Source organism: Ursus maritimus, assembly GCF_017311325.1.
Source record: "Ursus maritimus isolate PB19 chromosome X unlocalized genomic scaffold, ASM1731132v1 scaffold_X1, whole genome shotgun sequence".
NCBI classification, from domain to species: domain Eukaryota; kingdom Metazoa; phylum Chordata; class Mammalia; order Carnivora; family Ursidae; genus Ursus; species Ursus maritimus.
In genome coordinates, this window is record NW_024423319.1 from 66,150,941 (window position 1) to 66,172,738 (window position 21,798).

At 40.8% G+C, this 21,798-nt stretch overlaps 1 long non-coding RNA gene across 10 annotated transcripts in view; it reads left to right on the forward strand.

The window, feature by feature from the left end:
* Positions 1-1,142: 1,142 nt before the first annotated feature.
* The window catches only part of LOC103674175, a 65,680-nt gene continuing 45,024 nt past the window's right edge, over positions 1,143-21,798 (forward strand). For 2 of the 10 annotated variants that reach the window (XR_005834896.1, XR_005834897.1), the window contains exons 1-4: positions 1,143-1,725; positions 11,484-11,622; positions 12,060-12,238; positions 13,032-13,135. This is a non-coding gene — a long non-coding RNA (uncharacterized LOC103674175). Of the gene's footprint in view, positions 1,726-2,557; positions 2,676-11,483; positions 11,623-12,059; positions 12,239-13,031; positions 13,136-21,798 lie in introns of those variants that run through there. The other 8 variants (XR_571568.2, XR_005834895.1, XR_005834894.1 and 5 more) reach the window with 7 other exon arrangements.

A 21,798-nucleotide genomic window follows, 5' to 3' on the forward strand; every position in this document is an offset into this window, starting at 1 on the left:
GTTAAGTCCAGTTCTGTGTCAGATTTTGTTGATGTACAATTTGACAATGCAAAGCTGTATTCAAGGGATTAATAGAATATTCTTGATTGCCTCTTTTCCCTGCATCCCAACCTCAGTTCAGGGTATTCGCAGTTTCAAGAAATCCTCTGTGTTAGTCAGGATTCTTCAGAGAAGCAGAACCAAAATGATATCTATATCTATCTATATATGGATATATAGGACCATACCAATATGATACATATATATCTCCAACACAGCTATAATTATATATCTATAATTATGATGATATATTTATATCTATCTGGGAAGTCCAAAATCTGGGAAGAGTTGATGTTGCAGTTCAAGTCTAAAGGCTATCCGCTAGCAGAATTCTCTCTTGCTTGGGGAAGGTTAGTCTTTTCTTCTATCCAGGCCTTCAACTGATGGATGAAGCCACCCACATTATGGAAGGTAACCTGCTTTACTCAAAGTCCACAGATTTAAATATTAATCTCACCCAAAAACACCCTCACAGAAACATCCAGAATAATATTCGACCACATATCTGGGCACCATGGCCCAGCCAAGTTGGCACATAAAATTAACCATCACATCCTCTAAGAGTACAGGGTGAGGGAAACAGAGCCTCAGAATGTTAGCCTAAAATGGGTGGATACACTAGAGGTCTCCAAATTTCTCCTTTACCACTTCTGAGGAACTGCATATGAACTGGGAAGTTCAGACAAATAGCTAGGCCCAGGACTCTAAGCATTTTATAGGATTCACAATTTACTACTTGTACCTCCTTTTTGAATTTCTCTTCAGATGGGACCATTGTAGATTAGGGAAGTTTTGTCAAAAGGAAGAGAAAGTGGAAAGAGCAAGTAACTCCATCTGCAAGAATTATTATTGAGGTCAGACCTCAATTTTACAATACTTAAAAAAATAATGCCGTCCATTCATTTAAAAAGATAAAGATGATAATTAGAAATATGGAAAATTAGTTAAGATGACACATTGTTACAGCTGTAAAAATAAAAATGTCGATGTTAAAACATTACATGTTTAAACAAAAATGTAAAGAACACAAAGATACACTAATGGCATGAGGTTTCTTTTTGGAGTAATGAAAAATTCTCAGATCGTGGTGATGGCTGTACAGCTCTGTGAATATACTAAAATCCAATGTATTGTACGCCTTAAGTGGGTGCATTGTATAACACAAAATCATATCTCAATAAAACTTACAACGACAACAAAAAGAACACAAAAAGCAAATAAAGGCAGCCAACAGAGAGACTTGGCAATGAAATGGTGAGCTAAGAATAGGAGAGGGAGTGACGAAGGAAGGATGGGCTGAAGAAGGGATGGTGATGTAGGCCGGTGAGACCAAGGGGAGGAAAGCTGGAAGAAGCAGGATGGGCTAGAGACCTGGGCCCTGCGGAAAAAGTGAAGAAGGCCAGAGGCTTAACCTCTGAAAGGCGGTAATGGGTGGGGGTGGAGAGAAGAGGGCGTACTCAGCGCATGCGCCAGGAGCAGACTGCGGCGATCCGGGAGAGGCAGTCCTTTAACTGGCAGCAGCGCTGCGGCTGGAGGCGCCGCTGCTTCTCTTTCGCCTGTCCAGTTCTATACCTTGGCCTGTGCAGCCACCCTAGATCCGCGAGCTCTGTGCCGCCGCTCCCTCTACCCTGTCTTGCGGCGGCCAGCGCTAAGAATTCATGCTCCGACACTCGATTCAGCCAGGAGGTAGGAGAAGAACATGGAGGGCGGCGGAGGGAACTCGGGACGGGGAGATCCTTGATCTGTGTGTTCTCCCAGTTCACGAGAGGAAAGAGTGGGGGACAGCATGGGTCTCAAACCTACAAAAGGATGTTAAGCGTTTACTTCCATTGTGAAAGGATACAGACTCCTTTCCTCTAATCAGGGTTGAGGCACATGAGCGTCGGTATTTTCCATAACGTTCTGTTTAAAAATTGGGGGTTCCTCTTATGTAGCAGAAGGTGTATTTAGAGGATGGGCCTTAGCACTAGGCTCATCCAATTATGAGAGCTTTCTTTGCCTTTGTTCTGGGCGGTGGGTCTCATCACGGAGCCTGAGGGTACTCCAGCTCCTCCCTGGGGGCCGGGGCGGATTCCATCTAGATTTGCCCCCTGCAGTCACCTGCAATATTTCCACTTCCCTAGTTTATCACACGTACCCCCATTAGGAAATGCTGGTAGCGTCTCTCCTTGAGTAGTGGGGCACAGCTATGGCGAGGAACACGTCGAGATGGCATCAGGCATGTTATATATAAGAAACCAAGGGAGGGCAGGGACTAGGAGAGGACGAGCTTGGCGCGCATGTGTGTTTGAGAGGTTGGGGGGAGGCGCGGATTCGCGCAAGTACATTTGAGAAGGCCCGATGTGAGGAGGAAGGGGCCCCAGTTGGGGAGAGTGGGAGGTAAGCACGCGCAAGCTTGGGACGTTGCAGGGGCGGGGCAGGGTGTCGAATGCGTATCTAAGAAAGCAAAGTTTCTAGTACACAGTTGGCAGCCACAGTTGGGAGGGAAAGTGAAGGCGCGCATGCGTATTTGGGACGACATTGTGACGGTTGGCTTTGGGAGGAGAAAGGAGCGCAGGCGTATTTCAGATGGAATGACGGGGAGGGGAGGCGCGCGCCGTAGGTGTAATTAAGATTGCAAAATGGCGAGGGGGGAGGTAAGTTGTCTTTGCTTGGCCGTCTTGGGCTAGGGGGCCCTGCAGAGAAGTAGAAAATACCTTTCTGGTTGCGTGAAGAGATCTGCCGAGTGGGAGATGTCCTAGGCTGTGGCCAAATCCACCAGAAATTAACCCAGAATCTTAGCCTTTCACTGGCCCATTGATACATGTGGGTTTGAAAATGCGGAGGCGATGATGACTGTCTAAAAGCTTTCGGCCGCTGGCTGTGTGTAGGAAATGCGTAAAATGGGAGCCCTGGAGCCAGGCCACATTCCGGCAATACACATTTGGAGTGCTCTCTGTCAGACTTCGGGCCGCTGTACTTGGCTCTGGACACATTCTCTCATCCCATCAGAGTAGCAGAACACAGTGATTGCAATATTGTGAGAATCTACTGTTATGTTGGTCAGAAGCCCTTGGTTTTCCCCTCTGCAGAATATTGGTGTGAGGATTTGGCTGTTTCCAAGTAGGATTTGGGCAGATGGTGGTGATGGTAGGAAGGTAACCTGGGTTCGTATCCTTTACTCTAAATTATTTTTTCTGTAAAATTGTAGCCTAGGGGGAAGATTTTTTTTAGGTAGCTGTACTGTCGTGGATCTCAGAAGGCTGTCAGTGAGGATCTACTGTAAATCGCTAAAACTAATAGTTTAGCAGTTAAATATGCAGCACAAAGGGCACAGGATTCAAAATAGAAGAGACCGTTCTTGCCCAATAAACCTAGCTGTGACCTCATACTGGTCGTTTTTCTTCTCTGAGCCCATTTCTCTTCAGTAATAATTATATTTAGACGTCTGTAGCACTTAAAACTGTATGCCAAGTACTGGTCTACGTGCTTTTACACATGCCTTAACTCATTTAGTACTCTGGACAATCCTATGAAATAGCAGTGCCATTATTCATATTTTACAAATGAGAAATGTGGGGGACACAAGATTAAGTAATTTGTCCAAGGCTTTACATCTATTTGAATGGCCGAAACTGGATTTTTATCCATGTTGTATAATTCCATAATGCTGTGCTCTTAATTAAACATTGTGCTTTATTCCCCTGAAATGAGGGTTCAAAATGTAAAGGACCTTTCTTTCGTGATTTCAGATTTTGTTTGTAATTGACCTGTGCTGTTTAAGAAAGGAGACCTGTTTGCTTTGGGCTGCTTTTTACTCAATGTATTGTGCAGGGTAACATGTGTAGAAGACAAAAAGTAAAGAATTGTTGATTTGGAGGCTACGGGGGTGGCCATCCTTATCTACCCTTGTCTTCTATGCTTTTTGTTCTGCAGAGGGTTTAAAATGGCCGACTGCGGCAGGCTGGACACACCCTTCTTGTTTTGCCTGGTTTGAGATCTGGTCAAATGCTTTGAGACAGCGGTCTTTTGCTGCAGTAGAGATTTTTTTCTTACCCATTATTAGTATTTTGGTGTGTTAATACAAATGTCCAACAGTAAAAGAAAGATTATTGTTTTTTTTCTTATAATAAAACACTGAAAATACATGCATTTCTTTTATTACTGGTTAGGATGGATTCACTGAAGTGGAATTACTATGTCAACGTTTTTAACACTTAGTGTGTATTGACAGATTTCATTCTGAAAAGGTGCCAATTTTTACTCACACAAACATTGGGTGGTGTTTTTAAAAATATATGTTTTGGATAAAAACCAGTATTATTTTAATTTTGCATTTCTTTGGTTATTAGTGAGTTTGAACTCCTTTTTCCTCTGTATATTTCTTAACAGTTTAATTTTTTTTTCATTTAATGTTAGTTCAGGTCTTATACTGATTTATCTGTTGGAGTTTTTTTTAATGTTTTTTTAATTATATTATGTTAGTCACCGTTATCTGTTGGAGTTTTAGTTTAGTGTTATTGTTATTACCTATTTGAAAGTGTTCTTCAAGTAAAGGCTATTACTCGGATTTCTGCAGTGTTACATACTCCAGGTTATTGTTTGCCTTTTAACTTTTGTTTTTAAATTTGGGGTTAGTAGAGATTCGAAAGCAAGTGGTCAAATCTCAATCTTCGGTTTTCTGATTTTTCTTCCATTGTTTAAGTTTGAATAGTTCCCTCAATCTAGAAGTTCGGTAAATATGCATTGTAGCGTTGTCTGAGGATAACCATCAAGTTTGGGGAAAAAGGATCTGTAATTTCACCACCCAGAGATAACCCAGTGTTTATAAATGTGCTCACGTCTTTTCATACCCTGCATTTTTCTACAGTTGATCATATATTTGTACTATTTTACATTGTGTTTTGTGTTTAACATTATAACATGCATTTTTCCACGTTAAACATGCTTTGCAATTGTCGTCTGATGGTTTCATGATATCTTGTTGTATGGAAATATTTTTAAATTTTCAGTATTTTAAATGATGTAATGAATGTCTTTTCATTTTCATTTAGTTATTGTTTATCTATTTTGAGTTATTTCTTTATAGAATAGAGTTCCAGAATTAGAATTGTTCATCAAAAAGTTTGAACGTTATAAGTCTTGCTATAGTAACATTCGAAAAAATTGTCATTTTTTTGTACCCAGTTACTTAGGCATTTAGAAAAAAATTTTTTTGCTACCTTATATGTAAGAGAATGGCATTTTTGTTTTACGGTCCGTTTTTCTGATTCCTGGTGAGGCTGGATTCTCAAATGTTAATTATTAGCTCTTTGCTTTGTGAACTATTTGATTTGAGTCTGAATGTTATGTATTTGTAAGAGCTGTATATTACGTGTTCTGTATAAGGATCTATTATCCCTTGTCATTTATTGCAAATGACAAATGCGATTTGTTGCACATATACTCCTGGTATATGTTGCCATTGAGTCTTAAGAAATGTTTGTGATTCCAAAGACAACTGCTTCGTGGGATACATGTCAGATTCTTGGTAGCCATTTTGAGATAACATTTGTCTGTCCTTTAAATAAATAGCCATGTCTTTTTATTTAAAAAGAGCACTTTTTTATAATAATTTTTTATTATGTGCTGCATAGCATTGGTACATCCTGGCTATGGTTGTGGAAAGAAGACATGGCAACATTTTGTCCCTAATAGGAAACCAACTTAGACAAGACACAAAACAGCAGAACCCTCTTCCCCATCCGTTCAGGGACTGATCTTATTTTGAATACTTAGGAGTGATCTGGAGGAGGATATGGACATAGTGTAATGTCCACATTTATAGATAACACCAAGCTTTTTGAAAGTGTAAAATGCTAGGAGGAACAAACTGCATCACCTGAGAAGGCATTGCGAGTGTGGGCTGACAGTGGCAGAATGGAACAGTGTAGGCAAGAGCAATATGATGAATTTAAGGGGAAATAGTACATATAAAAGTGGCTTCAGAGACATTGGGTCCCAAGACAGGGATCTCAGTGTAAAGGGCAACAATCTATTGATGTCATCAGCTCAGTTTGCTGGTGCAGAGACAGAAGAGCCATTAAAACCCTAGGCCTTATTAAGAACAGTATGGGACACAGAAAAATTCCATCCTGTGTTTGTATAAAACCATCTGAACCAAATGACTAGTTAACACTAGTAATCTCTCCTCAAGGAGTCTCTTACTATCACTCAGTGTTGACAAGTGGTTGGGAAGAGTATATTTCCTCCTTGTTTCATTTTTCTTATTTATTTTGTTATTTACTATTATGTAGGTAATTTAGGATAGATATTCTTAAAGGTTTTGGGGTGAGGTGTCTTAGAAGGTTTCCTGAAACTGGGTCTGTTATTTGTAGTTCAGAGAATCTGTTTGATTATATTTATTAAGTAAACCTTTCTAAATTATCATTCCCAGTACATGGGCTCCATATTATCTCATATATTTAATAACATTCTATAATTAATATTTAATAATATATTTAATAACATTTAATAACAATTTAACAAACAATAAATTTTTACTTTTTCAGTGAAGGGTGGGAATTATAGGATTTAGAGGTGCCAAGTGATTTGTTACTTACTGCTTTTTGCTATCCAGTTACACTGGGTAAATCCAGGTGGTCGTAAGCCCCCATTTTTCAGCATTTTGTTAGTTGCAGGTGTTAAACAGAGGCTTATTATGTGTGTGGGGGAGGTTGACAGATGTATAATGAGCAAAACAAAACAACAGAACTTGTACTGTAGAGGAGGTGGTTGAGAAGATCCTTTACTGGATGTCTCTTCCTATCTTAAGCGTGGGAGTCCCATGTTACATCATGGCCGGTGTCTAGTTCCCCACCCCATCTCTGATCAGGAGTTAGGGAGAGCGTGGGTATTTGAAAAAGCCTAAAAGCCTTTAACCTTTGATTTCTACAATTTGTTCCTCCCCTCTCTTGATGTTACAGCCAGCAGCAGCCTGGAGCAGCGCCCCCCCCCCCCGGAATTATAATACAACCTGATAAGTGTTACAGCACTTACCAGGTTGTATTGTAATTGTCTGTGTATATGCCTGTCTCCCTTCCTATGTTCTCAGTTAGACTGTAAGCTCCTTGAGGGCAGGGACAGTGTCTTCTTCTCCAGAGCCCAGCCTGGCACATTAGTAGGCCTCAGTAAATGTTTATTGGATGAATAAATGAATGAGTCATCAACAAACATTTATCGTGTGCCTGCTAAGGTGATCTCCACAGGCTCTGGACTGTCAACTGTTTATTCAAAATGCATGTGGTCAGAAACGTGCTATTTCTTTCTAGTTATGTATCTAAAGAGTTTTTCTGAGATAATGCTATTTTTGTGTTTGGATTTCAGTCCTTGCTATTTACAGATGTTGCTATGTTGCTGCTGCTGACGCTCTCTTCCTTGGTGGGACCTGGGTGATAGCTGCCAGATCAGGAGCCTCATCCTCCCTGCCCAGTGTGTGCTAAGTGGTTTATCTGTAGACTCATCCCCTTTTCACTCCTCCTCAGGTCAGCCTTCAGATGGTGTTCCTAGAGAGGGCTGCACGTTCTAGATCAGGGGTAGGCCAATGCAGCCTGTGGACTGCCTGGTTTTGCAAATAAAGTTCTGTTGGAACACGTGTTATTTGTTGATATTTTGTCTGTGGCCTTTCTGGCCTGCAGCGGCAGAGTTGAGTAACTACATCAGAGACCTGGTGGCCCATAAAGCCTGTCCTTTACAGAAAAAGATTGCCTACGCTGCTTTGGATCATTACTCGGCATTGATGGTTTCATGTTCCTTGCCAGTCACCAAAGATGTTTTTAGCATCTCAGAAACTCATTTATTTACCTCATTCATTATTGCTTATAACAGGTCTTTTTTCCTGTTTTACAGGTGGGCCAGCTAGAACACACTTCAAACTAGATAGATTATAAGGCCTCCACCAGGGTCCGACAGTTAGTCAGTTATACCATGTACTTCGGCATCAAGCTTGGACCTTCATCTCTAGAAATTCCTTTTGTTATATCCTAACCTGAAGAATGTGGCCATGTCATACCTTGGTGCCTTATCCCTTGATCCCCTCCTTCCTGCACAGCCTTTTGCAATGAGAATATGGAAAGTAACAAATTAATGTGAGCTAAGGCAGAAAGGTAGATCAAGGCAAATGTCGACAGGGTCTGAATGCTACACAAGGAAAAGGGTTTTCTGAAATATTCACTTACTTAGACTTCATACAGTTAGGGAACCTGGACTTCCAGGAGCTTAGGGCCTTCCCCTTTACCCTCCCTAACCTTCCACACATTGTCTTGGTAACCTGCCTGGGGGTCTGTTGTGATTCATTTCATGATTTCATGTCGTTAAAAAGTTGAGAGCTCCCAAGTCCAATTCAAGAAAGCTAGATCCAAAAACAAACAAACGAAAGGAAGGAACATAGGAGTAAAATGGTGGGAAAGGCCCTTACGGCGTTGTTTTTCAAGTTGCTTGTTCGATTTTTCCCAGCATTTTATTATGAAAAGTGTTAAATATACATATAGAAAAGTTGAAGAATTGCACATTGAAAACCCATCTGCCTACCAACTGGATGTTGCAATTAACATTTTGCTATATTTGCTTTATTGCATATTTATCCATCTTTGTCGCATAGGTTTTTAAAATGCTTATGGTGTTATCCATTTTGAGCTCATCTGTATCTGCCCCACGTGGTACTTGAAAAATAGTTTCTTTTTATTCTTATCTGTATTTCCCAAGTTGGAACAAATACTGCTGCAGCCTAACTATGTATAAGCAGATCTTCCTGGCAGTGAGATTCCAGGGAGAGAAGACATTTGAAATCTGAGAGAAAATGCTTGCAGCTTACTGCAAATGGTAGGAGAAGGAAAGCTGGAAATCCAGGTCCATTGTCAGTGAATCTTTCAATAAAACATTGCCCTATACTTCATTTACTTCACTGCCTGGGGGGAGGGGGACAGGTCGTTTCCTGAGCAGCTTCTGCATGGTTCTTAACTTAGACTTGATGAAGGAAAAACAACAAAGTCACATCAAAATGCCACCTAGGTGATTTAGGATTAGCACAACTCCTTGGAATTTTAGCAGATGGATTTTTAATTTGAAGTACTGTCAAATAATATTCTTTCGGACCTTTTCTATTAGCAATAGCCGCAGAGGCAATTTAGGAAGCACCACGAACTGAAATCTTAATTTCTCTTCATCATGAACATGATGATGGTAAACGTTACCCGTTTGTGTCTGTCTCCCTTCATTTAAACTCAAGGGCAGAGACTGGATCTTACTCATCTTTGTAATTCTCTTAGTAATAAACGTTTGAATTCATAAAAAATGTATTATTGCATTTAATACCTATCACATGGGCAAATACTAAAAAATATTATGCTGGTGTTGGTGGGGTTATCCAGTTTCAGTGTAATCCTTTGTAGGGGCAGTTTGGCAATATATATCATGGCAGAATAAATATTGTATGTCTTTTGACCACACAGTTGCATTTCTAGGGATATACCCCAAAATATTCTAAAGAAATCCTAAAAAAAAGTCTAAGGATATTCTAAAAGATGTAGTTATGGGGATGTTTACAATGTTCATAGCAATAAAAAATGGGGAAAAAACCTTAGCTATTCATGAATAATTGGGTAGATAAATTTTGATGTATTCATGTAATATTGCAACATGGCATTAAAAATAAAAACAGTCTTGTAGACGAATATTTTACTTGGAAAGATGTATCAAGTATATTAATTGGAAAAAAAGCTAGAGAGCAGTAGTATGGTTTTCATCCAGTTTTTGCGAAATAAAAATTAATGTTTGTGTACATGAAAGTAATTGGAAGAACATACCCCGAGTGTTAAACTTTTGGGACTCTGTGATTTTTACTTTCCATCCTTAATATATTTCTGGAATTTTTTTCATAGTGTGCATTTATGACTTTCAAAGTTAGACAAACATGGAAAGTATTTCCATTTTGAAATTTGTTGACCTAAACAAAAGTGGAATAAATTGGGCGGCAAGGCGGTTGGGAACTGGAGTAGTTTAGTTTAGAAAAGAGCGAGGCGCAGTGGGAGAAGGGAGTGGGAGAAATAAGATCTCCGTGTTCAGAGAGAGGCACTACCTACCAACTACTCTATTCTTGGCTCCTTAGTGCAGGTATTTCACGGTAAGGTGTCTACATTTACATTTGCCATTTATTTCCCAATTATGCCCTGTACAAATTTTATTCCCCATTCTTGCCCTCTGGGCTGTAATAAGCTACGTAATTGCCAGTGGCAGCTGCTGCTTGTAGGTGTGCAGATCTTGCTCTAATAACAGCTTCTTTACTTTATCCAATTAAGAGATGGCTCAAACTCATCAAGGCTCCTGCTCCCCTTTCCCAGTGCTTGGCAGCATGAAATCTTCCCCACTTGTGGCGGGAGAGCTTTCTGCCTGGCTCTCATGATTACTAGTAGATTCTCGGACATTTTTGCTGATGGGGAATGCGGTGGTTAAAAATAAGTCCTGAGAAACTGCTCCTTGCATTTTCCTGGGGTGCAAGGGTTGTCTGCCTCTCACCGGGTAACAGGAAACCTAGTTGCATTCGCTGGTGCTGCCAGCATCTAATGATTTTAATAGCCTGGGCTTTGGGCCATTGCTGAATTGCCAGATTTCTGGGTTGCTTTTCATGCTAAGCAGCTAGGGACTGCGAAGCTTAAAGACATTAGTCTGCTTTCTTAGAAAGAAAGAACCCTTGGGGATCTTTGGCTTATCCCGTGTGGGTCTTAGGTCTCAGAGTCCCATTCCTCCTAGTGGTTGAGTCTTGGGAGATAGGGGAGTAGCCATTGGCCTGTGTAGCTCCCTTCGATCATTTTGGTAACCTGGGCAGCAGATAAGGCAATAGATATGTTTAATTCCTTTTCACACACAGGTAAAGTGAGTCCTGATGGGAGTTGAGATTGTGAATGACAGGCCTTGGCCCAGATCCCAGGGTTTTGTTACCTTTCCTCATTAGTGTGAACCAGAAGCCATCCACAGACCAGATAGATGGAGGTTTCATCCACTTTTAGGGAGCTCTTTTAGCCAGGATTACAGATTGAAGGGTCATAACTGCCAGACAGAGAAGGGCCCCTAAGAAATCAAGTTTACCCCCACTCGAAGGTAGGGATATTGAAATCTAAAGAGGGGAAGGACTTGCAGGAAGCTAGGAAGATCCGCATGAGTTAATACCTGAGTTCTAACACTTTGATATAGCCAGTTACTTGGTGTCTCTGTACTCAGGTTATTCATTTAAAATGAGTATAAGAATTCTTACTAAATAATAATTGTAGACATTTCAGCAGTCTGCCAGATAAAGAAGAGAGCAAAATATGAGGTCCATGGTGTGGGCTGGATGACTTAACTAAGGAGGTAAAAGTAAATCAAAGCTGTGTCTCAAACCTTGGCTATTCTGTCTTAACATTTGTTTCTTCTTCCTTCTTTCTATCCTACAGGTGACACCAGATGTGCTCAGAAGCCATGCCACTGGTGAAGAGGTCATTGAGCCCCGCCTGGCCCAGGGAGGTTACGAAGAATTGGGAGAGGCTTAGATCAGCATCCTGCACATGGTTATCAAATCATTGTGAAGTCTCGGTAAGTGGCTAGTGGCTTTGGCGGACTAGCCCGGTTAGTGGGAAGGGGCAGGGAAGGTGGTCTTCGTAAGTATGAGGCAATTACTTGGTATTTTCCCCATCATGGTATGAATAAAAAAGGTCTCAAAATGTTCAGACTACACTAGGAAGTAGTGTAGAGCCTAACCTTTGATTTTTTTCCTTCTCCCATTTTTGCAGATGGGGGAATTGCTTATCTTGCCTAAGGTTATAGCTAGTTAGTGTCGGAAGTGGCTTTGAGTGTAAGCCAGTACTGTGTCTTCTACCTAGTGCTTCCTCTCGGTTCCATTTGAGTCCAAGGAGGCCGTGTGAGACAGAAGTGTTTTTTATTCCACACTGAAGGATCTTTATAATAGCCTCCGAGATTGTTCTTGCCCAATGAAGGAAATGTTCATGGTGTAATTACATTTTTTTATGCAGAAAATCATCTGGGAGGCCTGTTAAAAATGCAGATTCCTGGGCAGCCAGAAGCCTTCTCAAGAGCAACACTAAGACCTACTTGTCACTTATATTGAGGCTTCCTGCCCAGTGAGTTCATCAGCAGCCTGAGTGAATCCCCATTGCCGTGGATGTCCTCATGAGGCAGTTGGGAAGCCTTGGTAAGTTGCCAGTGGTTTGGGTGGGGTCCCCAGTTGGGGGCAGAGAAGAGATGGTTGCGATGCAGCACTTCCTCCCTTCTAAACAGACAGCTATTAAGTGCTCACTAGTTGCCAGAGATTATTCTAGATGTTAACAGAGTTCTGCCATCATGGAACTTTCATTCTTGTGAGAGTAGACAAAGGAATAAAGAACCAGTAAAAGCATAAAGTTTCATAAATGTTACATCTCAAGTTTATCCATTACAGTATGAAAATTATGTTAAAAATGGGTGGGTTAGGGGCGCCTGGGTGGCATGGCGGTTAAGTGTCTGCCTTCCGCTCAGGGCGTGATCCCGGCGTTATGGGATCGAGCCCCACATCAGGCTCCTCTGCTGGGAGCCTGCTTCTTCCTCTCCCGCTCCCCCTGCCTGTGTTCCCTCTCTCGCTGGCTGTCTCTCTCTCTGTCAAATAAATAAAAATTATGAAAAATATTTTATTTCTTTATTTGGGAGAGAGCGAGTGAGTGAGCACAGTTGGGGGAGGGGCAGAGGGAGAAGGAGAGAGAAGCTCAAGCAGACTCCACGCCAAGAATGGAGCTTGATGCGGGGCTTGATCCCATGACCGTGAGATCATGACCTGAGCCGAAATCAAGATTCGGATGCTTAACTTTCTGAGCCACCCAGACTGCCTCCACCATTCTCCCTCCCACTGTACTTGCCACTACCTTTCAGTACAGTGGAGGCTGACCAGGCTGCGTGTGGGGGGGTGATAGATGACGAAAGCAATCTTTTTCCTTTTTGTAACCCCTCACTAGGTTGAACTGTGAAGAATGTCTTCTGGAAAGTGTTTTAGAGAGTCTACCAGCTCTTTCACATGAGTGAACGTGTAGCAGAAGAGGGGATCCTCTCAGTGATTAAGGTAACTCAGTGATTTAGATAAATAGGGGAGGGAAAGATGACTTCCTGGATTCCTATCAGGGAGGCTCATAGAAATGTTGTTTCCAGGGGCCAATACCTTTAAAGCCTGCAGTTCGTTCTGTAGTACATCCTCTTCAAAACAACAGGGGTAAATGACATACTTACCCCGTCTGTGATCACCCCTGCAAAGGATCAGAACTGAAATGGTTCCCAAGTAAACTAGGTAGCATAAGTTACATGTCACAAATAATATCACTATGACACTAATTATACTCCCCTTATGGGGAGAGTCTGTTCTTTTTAACCAGATTTGTTGGGAGTTTTTATCAGACAGTGGAGCTGCATACATCTTATCAAAAGTGAGCTCATAGCAGAGGCTCATTATTTCAGCAGCAGCGAAGTATATAGCACTTTGAGTTACTAATTTCAGAGGCAGCAGGGTCTTTGGACTGCATTTAAACCCACTGGACTAGTATTCATTTTTGGCTCCTAAGGAGTGTGGCCCCTGATAGGCTCCAGGGAGCACTTAAATGGTCCAGAGTTAAAGTAGGCAGCATATGACCATCCCTGGGATAGCTCTGCAGAGGCTGCCCCTACTTTAAGCTTTTTTAAGGAATGCTAGATCATTCCTTGGTGTCTGCCATTTTTCATAAAAGTAATAAAGGTCACCTTTTCCCATGAGAATGGTCTTGAGATGGTCCCTTCATAGCGTAAGGTTCCTCATATGCTCTCTAGAATATTTGGATAATTCCTACTGATAGAATTAGATAATTAGCCTGCACAGGGAACCTGAATGATAGGAAAATTGTCTTTTCCCTTAAGGAGAAGCCTGGGATAGTCATTTATAGAAAGGGAGTTCCCACATTCGATGTCCTTTGCAACTTACTTTTTTTTAAAGATTTTATTTATTTGTCAGAGCACAAGCGGGGGAGAGGCAGGCAGAGGGAGAGGGAGAGGCAGACTCCCCGCTGAGTAAGGAGCCTGATACAGGACTCAATCCCAGGACCCTTTGATCAAGACCTGAGCCGAAGGCAGACGCCTAACCGACTGAGCCACCCAGGCGCCCGCCTTCACAGCTTATTTTAAAACGACATATGAATGTTAGCATGCTGTCAAAAAACAAGGCTTCTATCTCTTTCTCTATATGGACCAAAATGGGTTGTATAAGTCTGGCTTTTGTTCTCTGAACCCCAGTTCTTTCCCTAGGGTTTCCCTATCCTCATTATCTGCTCTTTATTTTTGTGACAGCAGGTCCGTTGCGGGTGTTTTTTTTTTTTCTCTTCTGTCTTTCTCTCTCGGCTAGCCATCACCCCTATAGTAATACCCACGCACAACTTTTGAAAATTTTCTGCCTGAGGTCCTATAACAATAACAGTGGTTATCAGTTAATTATAAGTGCCTTTTATGTTCTAGGCAAGTGCTTTACACATGTTTGTCATCTCATTTTAACTGAAGAGTAACTCTGGGAAGTCTGATTTGTCCCTACTTTACAGATAATAAAGCTGAGTATCAGAGAGATGATGTCCCCAGCGTGCCACAGAGAGCCAGTGGAGGAGCTGTATGTGTCACACTCCAGAGATCTTAGCTACCTTGCTGTACTTGAAGCCCTAGAATGTGGCGAGCATATTCTTCGTTGCTGGGCTCTCCTGCCTCTTCATGGGACCCTTGTCACTGTCCTCTTCCAGGACACGGGGGCACATGTGAAGGGTTTGTTTTTAAAGAGGGATTCAGATGTGCAAGAGAGATGGTGTGAGGGATACGTGTAGGTCCCTTCAGTTTCTAGAAATAACCACTTGGGGTAAAGTAGCATTTATTTTTTTTTCCCCCACGTCTCTTCACTGTGTGCTTATCATTGTCTTTTCACCTTGTAGTGTTCCCCCCACCATCCTGCATGATGTTTATGTTGGACAATTTCTGTGAGGTTATGTTTTCTTCTACCCCAACGAAAAGGAATCACAAGAGTCAGAGTCACGAGTGAACACCCACTGCTTACGGAATGTTAGCTCAGGTGCGGGTGCATCAAGGGCTGGAGCAGCTTGCTGTGCCGATCAGTACATCCTCACTGGAAGTCAGCAGAAACACTGTATTCTACTAGCGGACAGCACTGATAAAATTCCTCTTCGTATGTTTTGAGTGGAAACTAACAGGGATACGTATCAGTTAATACTTGCATCAGTTTTATTGCTGGTAAGGTAACAGTGTCCAGATAGTTGGCATAGACTAAGCTTTGGCAAGCTATGGCCCGCATGGCAGCAGCTTGTTTTTGTAAAGACGGTTTTGTTGGAGCACAGGATCATGCTTATTCTCAGTTGCCTTTTGTGCTGCGGTAGCGCTGAGTAGTTGTGATGGACTCTGCGGTTCACAGCCTAAAGCATTATCATCTGGCCCTTCACGCAAAGTGTGCCAACTCCTGACATAGGTTAAATGTACTGTGTCTACAAATCCTTGCCTTCCCCCTCCCATTTTCTTTTCTGTGGGGCTCGAATTTACAGCTAGCTAATCCTACAAAGTACAGAATTTCATAGTGGTCAGTTTGCCTCTGAATTTCTTCCCATTCAGATTAAGTTCACCAAGAAAGCACACTTACAGATTGGGCCGTATGTACAAAAAGAACTATGTTTCATATGCCTCATATAGTTAGTCATTTATCGTATCTGGTGCCCCCATTTTTTTCCTTCTTTTCAGGGATAACCATTTTAAAATTTAGCCATTCTCGGGTATCCAAACAGTTAGAACTCATGTTTCCTAATTATGACTTTACCTAATTTTAGCACATCTCCCCACTCTGTAGCATGAAAGCAGCCATAGACAGTATGGAAACAAATGGGCAGGACTGTGTTCCAATAAGACGTCATTTACAAAAACAGCAGCCTGGATTCAGCCCATGGGGAGAGTGGCCATCCCCACTCTGCATTATACATACAAGATTTGAGGTGATCCATTAAAGCAAACATTAAGGGTAATTTTTACTCAACTATTCACGTGATACAATAACAGTAACGCAGCTGTACTTGAATCAGCCCTCAAGTGGCTTGTGATCTGTGCATATGTACATGACTTAAAAGTCATCTAAGTGTTGGCTCGAGTTTTTGGTAGAGTGATAGCATTTTCATGGGGCATGTTATTACCATCCCTTAGAGGATCCTCTTCCTTGCCATAGGTTTTCATTCATTCATTTATGAAGTACAGTTGACACAATGTTACATTAGTCTCAGGTGTACAACATAGTGATTTGACAAGCCCATATGTTATGCTTTGTTCACCACAAGTGTAGCTACTGTCTGTCACCATACAATGCCATTATGCTACCATTGACTATATTCCCTGTGCTGTACCTTTTATCCCCGTGACTTACTCCTGTTTAGATCACTACAGCTTTGTAGTGTTATCTTGAAATCTGGGATTGCGATACCTCCAGCTATTTGGGGTCTTTTGTGGTTCCATACAAATTTTATTTTATTTATTTATTTCTTAAAGATGTACTTATTTATTTTAGAGAGAGGTGCAAGCACCTGAGTGGGAGGGGGGGCTCACGGGAGAGGCAGCAAGGGAATCTGAAGCAAGACTCTGTGCTGAGCCCAGGGCTCGATCTCCCGACCCTGAGATCACAACCTGAGCCGAAACCAACAGTCCGGGCACCTAACTGACTGTGCCACCCAGGCGCCCCCGCCAATACAAATTTTAGTATTATTTATTCTAGTTCTGTAAAAAATACCGTTGCTATCTTGTTAGGGATTGCACTGAATCTGTAGCTTGCTTTAGGTTGCATGGACATTTGAACTATTAATTCTTTCAATACATGAGCATGGAATATGCTTGCATTTGTTTGTGTCATCTTCAGTTTTTTTAATCAACATTTCACACTTTTCAGAGTATAGGTCTTTCACCTCCCTGGTTACATTTATTCCTAGTATTTTATTATTTTTGGTGCAGGTGTAAATGGGATTGTTTTCTTATTTTCTCTGTTATTTCATAATTAGTGTACAGAAACAGAATCAATTTCTGCGTTGCTAGGGCTTTCAGTACTATGTTGAATAAAAGTGGAGAGAGTGGATGTCCTTGTCTTGTTCCTAATCTCAGAGGAAAAGCTCTTGAGTTTTTCACCATTGAGTATGATGTTAGCTGTGGGTTTTTCATATATGGCTTTAGTTATGTTGAGATGTGTTCTCTCTGAACCCACTTCATTCGGAGTTTTTATCGTGAATGGATGATGAATTTTGTCAAGTGCTTTTTCTGCACTTATTGAGACAATCTTATGGTTTTTATCCTCTGTTTAGTTAATGGTGGTATATCACATTGATTTGGCACATATCGAACCATCCTTGCATCCCTGTAATAAATCCCACCTGATCATGGTTAATGATCCTTTAGTGTATTGTTGAATGTGGTTTGCTATTGGCCCGTAGTTTTCTTTTTTTGTAGCATCTTTGTCTGGTTTGTGTACAGTAGGTTTTTCTTTGCATGACTTGGAATATTATATCATTTTTTTTCTTATCCTTACATTATCAGCTCTAGTGTTTACCTTCTTCAGCAGTGTATGTATTCTATGGTACTTAAGCCCATAAGTGAGTCTAATACAGAGATTACTGTAGATGTAAGGACTGTGATTTTGATAATTTGCTGTGTCAAAACCTGAATTTCTCATTCAGGACAGGAGGAATTAATCCTTCCAGTGATATCTAAAAATGTGATCTGGACAAAGGAACAGGTGTCTCAGTCAAGTAAGTGATTATTTTGACGTGGAAGTGAATATTTTTTGACCTTTTGTTGTATGCATTACATTTAATAGCTTTCTTAATAATGAACCTACCTTGCATTTCTTTTTTTTAAATTTTTCATTATGTTCCATTAGGCAACATACAGTACATCATAAGTGTCTGTTGTAGAGTTCAGCAATTCATTAGTTGCGTATAACACCCAGTGCTCATCCCAACACATGCCTACCTTGCATTTCTAGAAGAAAATCTTTTACTTTTCAAGGATTTTGAATTAGGTTTCCTAAATTTGCTGTTTTAATGTCATTTTCCATTTTATTTTTTTATTACTTTGTTTCTGTGTTCAAAAGTGAATTTTTGGGGCGCCTGGGTGGCACAGCGGTTAAGCGTCTGCCTTCGGCTCAGGGCGTGATCCTGGCGTTGTGGGATCGAGCCCCACATCAGGCTCCTCTGCTGTGAGCCTGCTTCTTCCTCTCCCACTCCCCCTGCTTGTGTTCCCTCTCTCGCTGGCTGTCTCTGTCTCTGTCGAATAAATAAAATCTAAAAAAAAAAAAAAAAAAAGTGAATTTTTGGTTGGAGTGGCAGTCTGTCGGTTGTTGAAGTTAGGATCATTAATGAAATCCTGTTGCCTTATCTTTTCAGTTTAGCAGATCTCAGACATGTTCCACACCATTAAATATACTTTAATAACATCGCTTTTAAAGTGGCACATAATATGTCACTGCATTAATGTAAAATTTTAATTCTTATCCAGTATTTGGGCTCTTGTTCAATTACTGCTCTTTTAGGATCATGCAAATGATACTAATGTGAACCTCTCTGTAGATAAATCTCTGTGTGTATCCATATTTGTTTCCTAAGGTTGAATTAAATGTACATTCTATTAGTGTAAGAAAATGCCTATTTTTTCATATCCTCACCAATATACTATATTATAGTTTTTTAAAAATTGGCCAGTTGCAAATGTGAAAAGTGGTCTTCCTTGATATTCTAGTTTTTATTTGTTTCCTAGTGAGAAAGAGAAGTTAAAAATCTTACTAGAGACTACTTTTTGATTTTCTTTTTTCACACAGATTTTGAATCTACTGTATGTTGCAGCTGTTTTCCCCAATTTGGTGTGGATGTTGTTTTTTTATTTTATTTTATTTTATTTTATTTTATTTTTTATTTTTATTCAAGTATAATTAAACATACAGTGTTATTAGTTTCAGGTATACAATATAATGATTCGGCAATTCTGTACGTTGCTCAGTGGTCATCATGATGAGTGTTCTCTTAATCTCTTCACCCATTTCACCTATACCCCATCCACCTCTCCTTTGGCAACCACCAGTTTGTTCTCTATATTTTTAAGAGTGTTTAGTGTTTTTGTTGTTTGTCTGCTCTTACTACTTTTATTCAATGTAGTATTGGAAGTCCTAGCCACCACAGTAGCCAGCCAAGAAAAAGAAATAAAAAGCATCCCTCGACTGGTAAAGAAGAAGTTAAACTGTCACAATTTGCAGCTGACATATCATACATAAGAAAAAAAATAAAACCCCTAAAGTCTTCACCAAAAAGCTATTAGAATAAATGAATGTAGAAAAGTTGCAGCAGGAGTTTGTGGATTTTTATGTTAAGATTGTGCCATTTATGTAACAGAGCTACTCTTTTCACTTACCTTTTGTGTCTTATTTCTCCCATTACATGTTGGCTTTCCTGTTCATTTTATCTTTTTTAATCCACCTCATATTTTTAGCTTATTCATGAGTTCTGCTTACCTCAGGCTTCAGCTTCATCGCAAGTTTCGCTTGCCTGTGGCCCTCATGGCCTTACCTGTGCATCGTGTTGGCTTGCTGTGTGTCCTCTCAGTTTCAGTTCCCTTTGCTACTATGATGACTTTTAATAGCCCACTTCTAATACTGAGGACACAAATTATTAGGCCTGACTTACCTCAGTTTAGTTAGATATTTATATGCCAGTAGCAGCAGTTTGTGGGTCTTCACTGTCGTGTTCTGCAGTTAATAGCGTTATTATACTCAGTCTCTGCTTTTTTTTTTTTTTTTAACTCTGTTTCGTTTCTTCCTGCCTCTAATGCATCCATTAACAACTGGCTTCTCTATCCTTTATTTCAGGGGTTTCAGTTGCGAGTGCCTGCGGGGTCCAGATGGGGTAAATGCATAACATGGTTCTGATATTTATTTTCTTCCTTTTTCTTCAGATGCTGCTTAGGGGTTTTTGCAAGGGGCTTTTTTTTTGCAAGAGGACTTTTTCTTTTTCTACTTTTGATGGAGACCTTGGAAAAGAGATTTCTCTGCTCTTAAAAACAAGAGTGCAAATTGGATGGTAAAGAGCAGCTGATGCTTCTGAGAAGATTAGTAGGGAGTATTTGGGATTGTGGTTCCATGGAACGGGCACCTTTGATACAAAGGAGAAGGCCATTATTCCTTGGCTCTTGATTGTTGCCCAGTGGGAAAACAGCCCATATTGACAGGATTTTCAGCTCTCTGCAAGGAGACTGATTTTGAGCTGTTAGTTTACTTTTTTTTAAAGATTTTATTTATTTATTCACCAGAGGGAGAGAGAGGGAGGCAGAGGGAGAAGCAGGCTCCTCGTCGAGCAGGGAGCCCGATGTGGGGCTTGATCCCAGGACCCTGGGATCACGACCTGAGCTGAAGGCAGACACAACCGACTGAGCCACCCAGGCGCCCCTATTATTTTACTTTTTAAAAAAATTCCACAGGCCAACACAGCATGTTTATAAATGTTTTTATGACCTCATAAGTGACTGCTTCTTCATAATTTTGGCTTATTTGTGGTGTTACTTTTTTCACATGTGGTATGAGAAATGAATGTGTAGCCCTGCCCATTCGACTTAACCTGGGGGTTGGCAGTTTCCCTTAGGTAGTGTTTAAAACTGGGTCACAGTTTTGAATGGAATTGTATAGAATAGAATAGGATAGATTAGGAAAGAACTTTGTGAGCAAACTGGCATCCTCTGGTCTGGATCCCCACCTTTAGACCCACATAATGTTTCATAAAAATCTGGTGGTTGCCAGGGGCTGTGGGTGGTGGTAATGGGGAGTTGTTTAATGGGTATAGAGTTTCAGTTTTGCAAAATGAAAAAGTTCTGGAGTTTGGTTGCTCAACAGTGTGAATACACTTAACACCACTGAGCTAGAAGTGGTTGAGATGGTATAAAACAATCGAACAAGAATAGTTCATTAAACAGAAAGTTTACACAGTCATCAGAATATCCTTGGGTATGTTAAATATAACGTCTTCAAGTTTTAAGAGTTTCATCCTTCCATTTCTGTATATCAAGGATCTGTTCATAAATTGTGGCCCATGGGCCAAATGTAGCCCACCACTTCGTTTTTTACAGCCTATGAGTGAACATGATGTTTACATTTTTTAATGGTCGGGGAAAAATCAAAAGGGGAATAATATTTCGTGACATGAAATATACAAAATCAAATTTCACATTTATTGGAACATAGCACCACACTGATGTATGTATTGTCTCTGCCTGCTTTATGCTACAGGGGCAGAATAGAGTAGTTGCGACGGTTGTGACATATGGCCTGCAAAGCCTAAATTACTTACTACCTGGCCATGAACAGAAAAACTTTGAGGTTGCTCTGTTGCAACAGTTACCAGATCCCTCACAAGGATCATCTTTGGTGGCTTTAAACGCCTAATTAGCAGTTTTGTCATGGACTACTAGGGACTGTTACTCTATTCTATTATGTGGGGATATTCTCACTTCCTTATTCCCAGATGTGACTCCCTAACTAATTCTGAAAAACTCACATTCTTGGTGAGCTTCAGTTGTGGCTGGAATCCTGTTAGCAATTTCTGGTATTGTTGGCTCCTTTGTTTTAAAGAAAGAGACTTCTCTTGGGCCATCCAAGCAATTTGGACCACCCACAGCTATGCATGGCCAGCCTCTAAGATGGACAAGGATCTC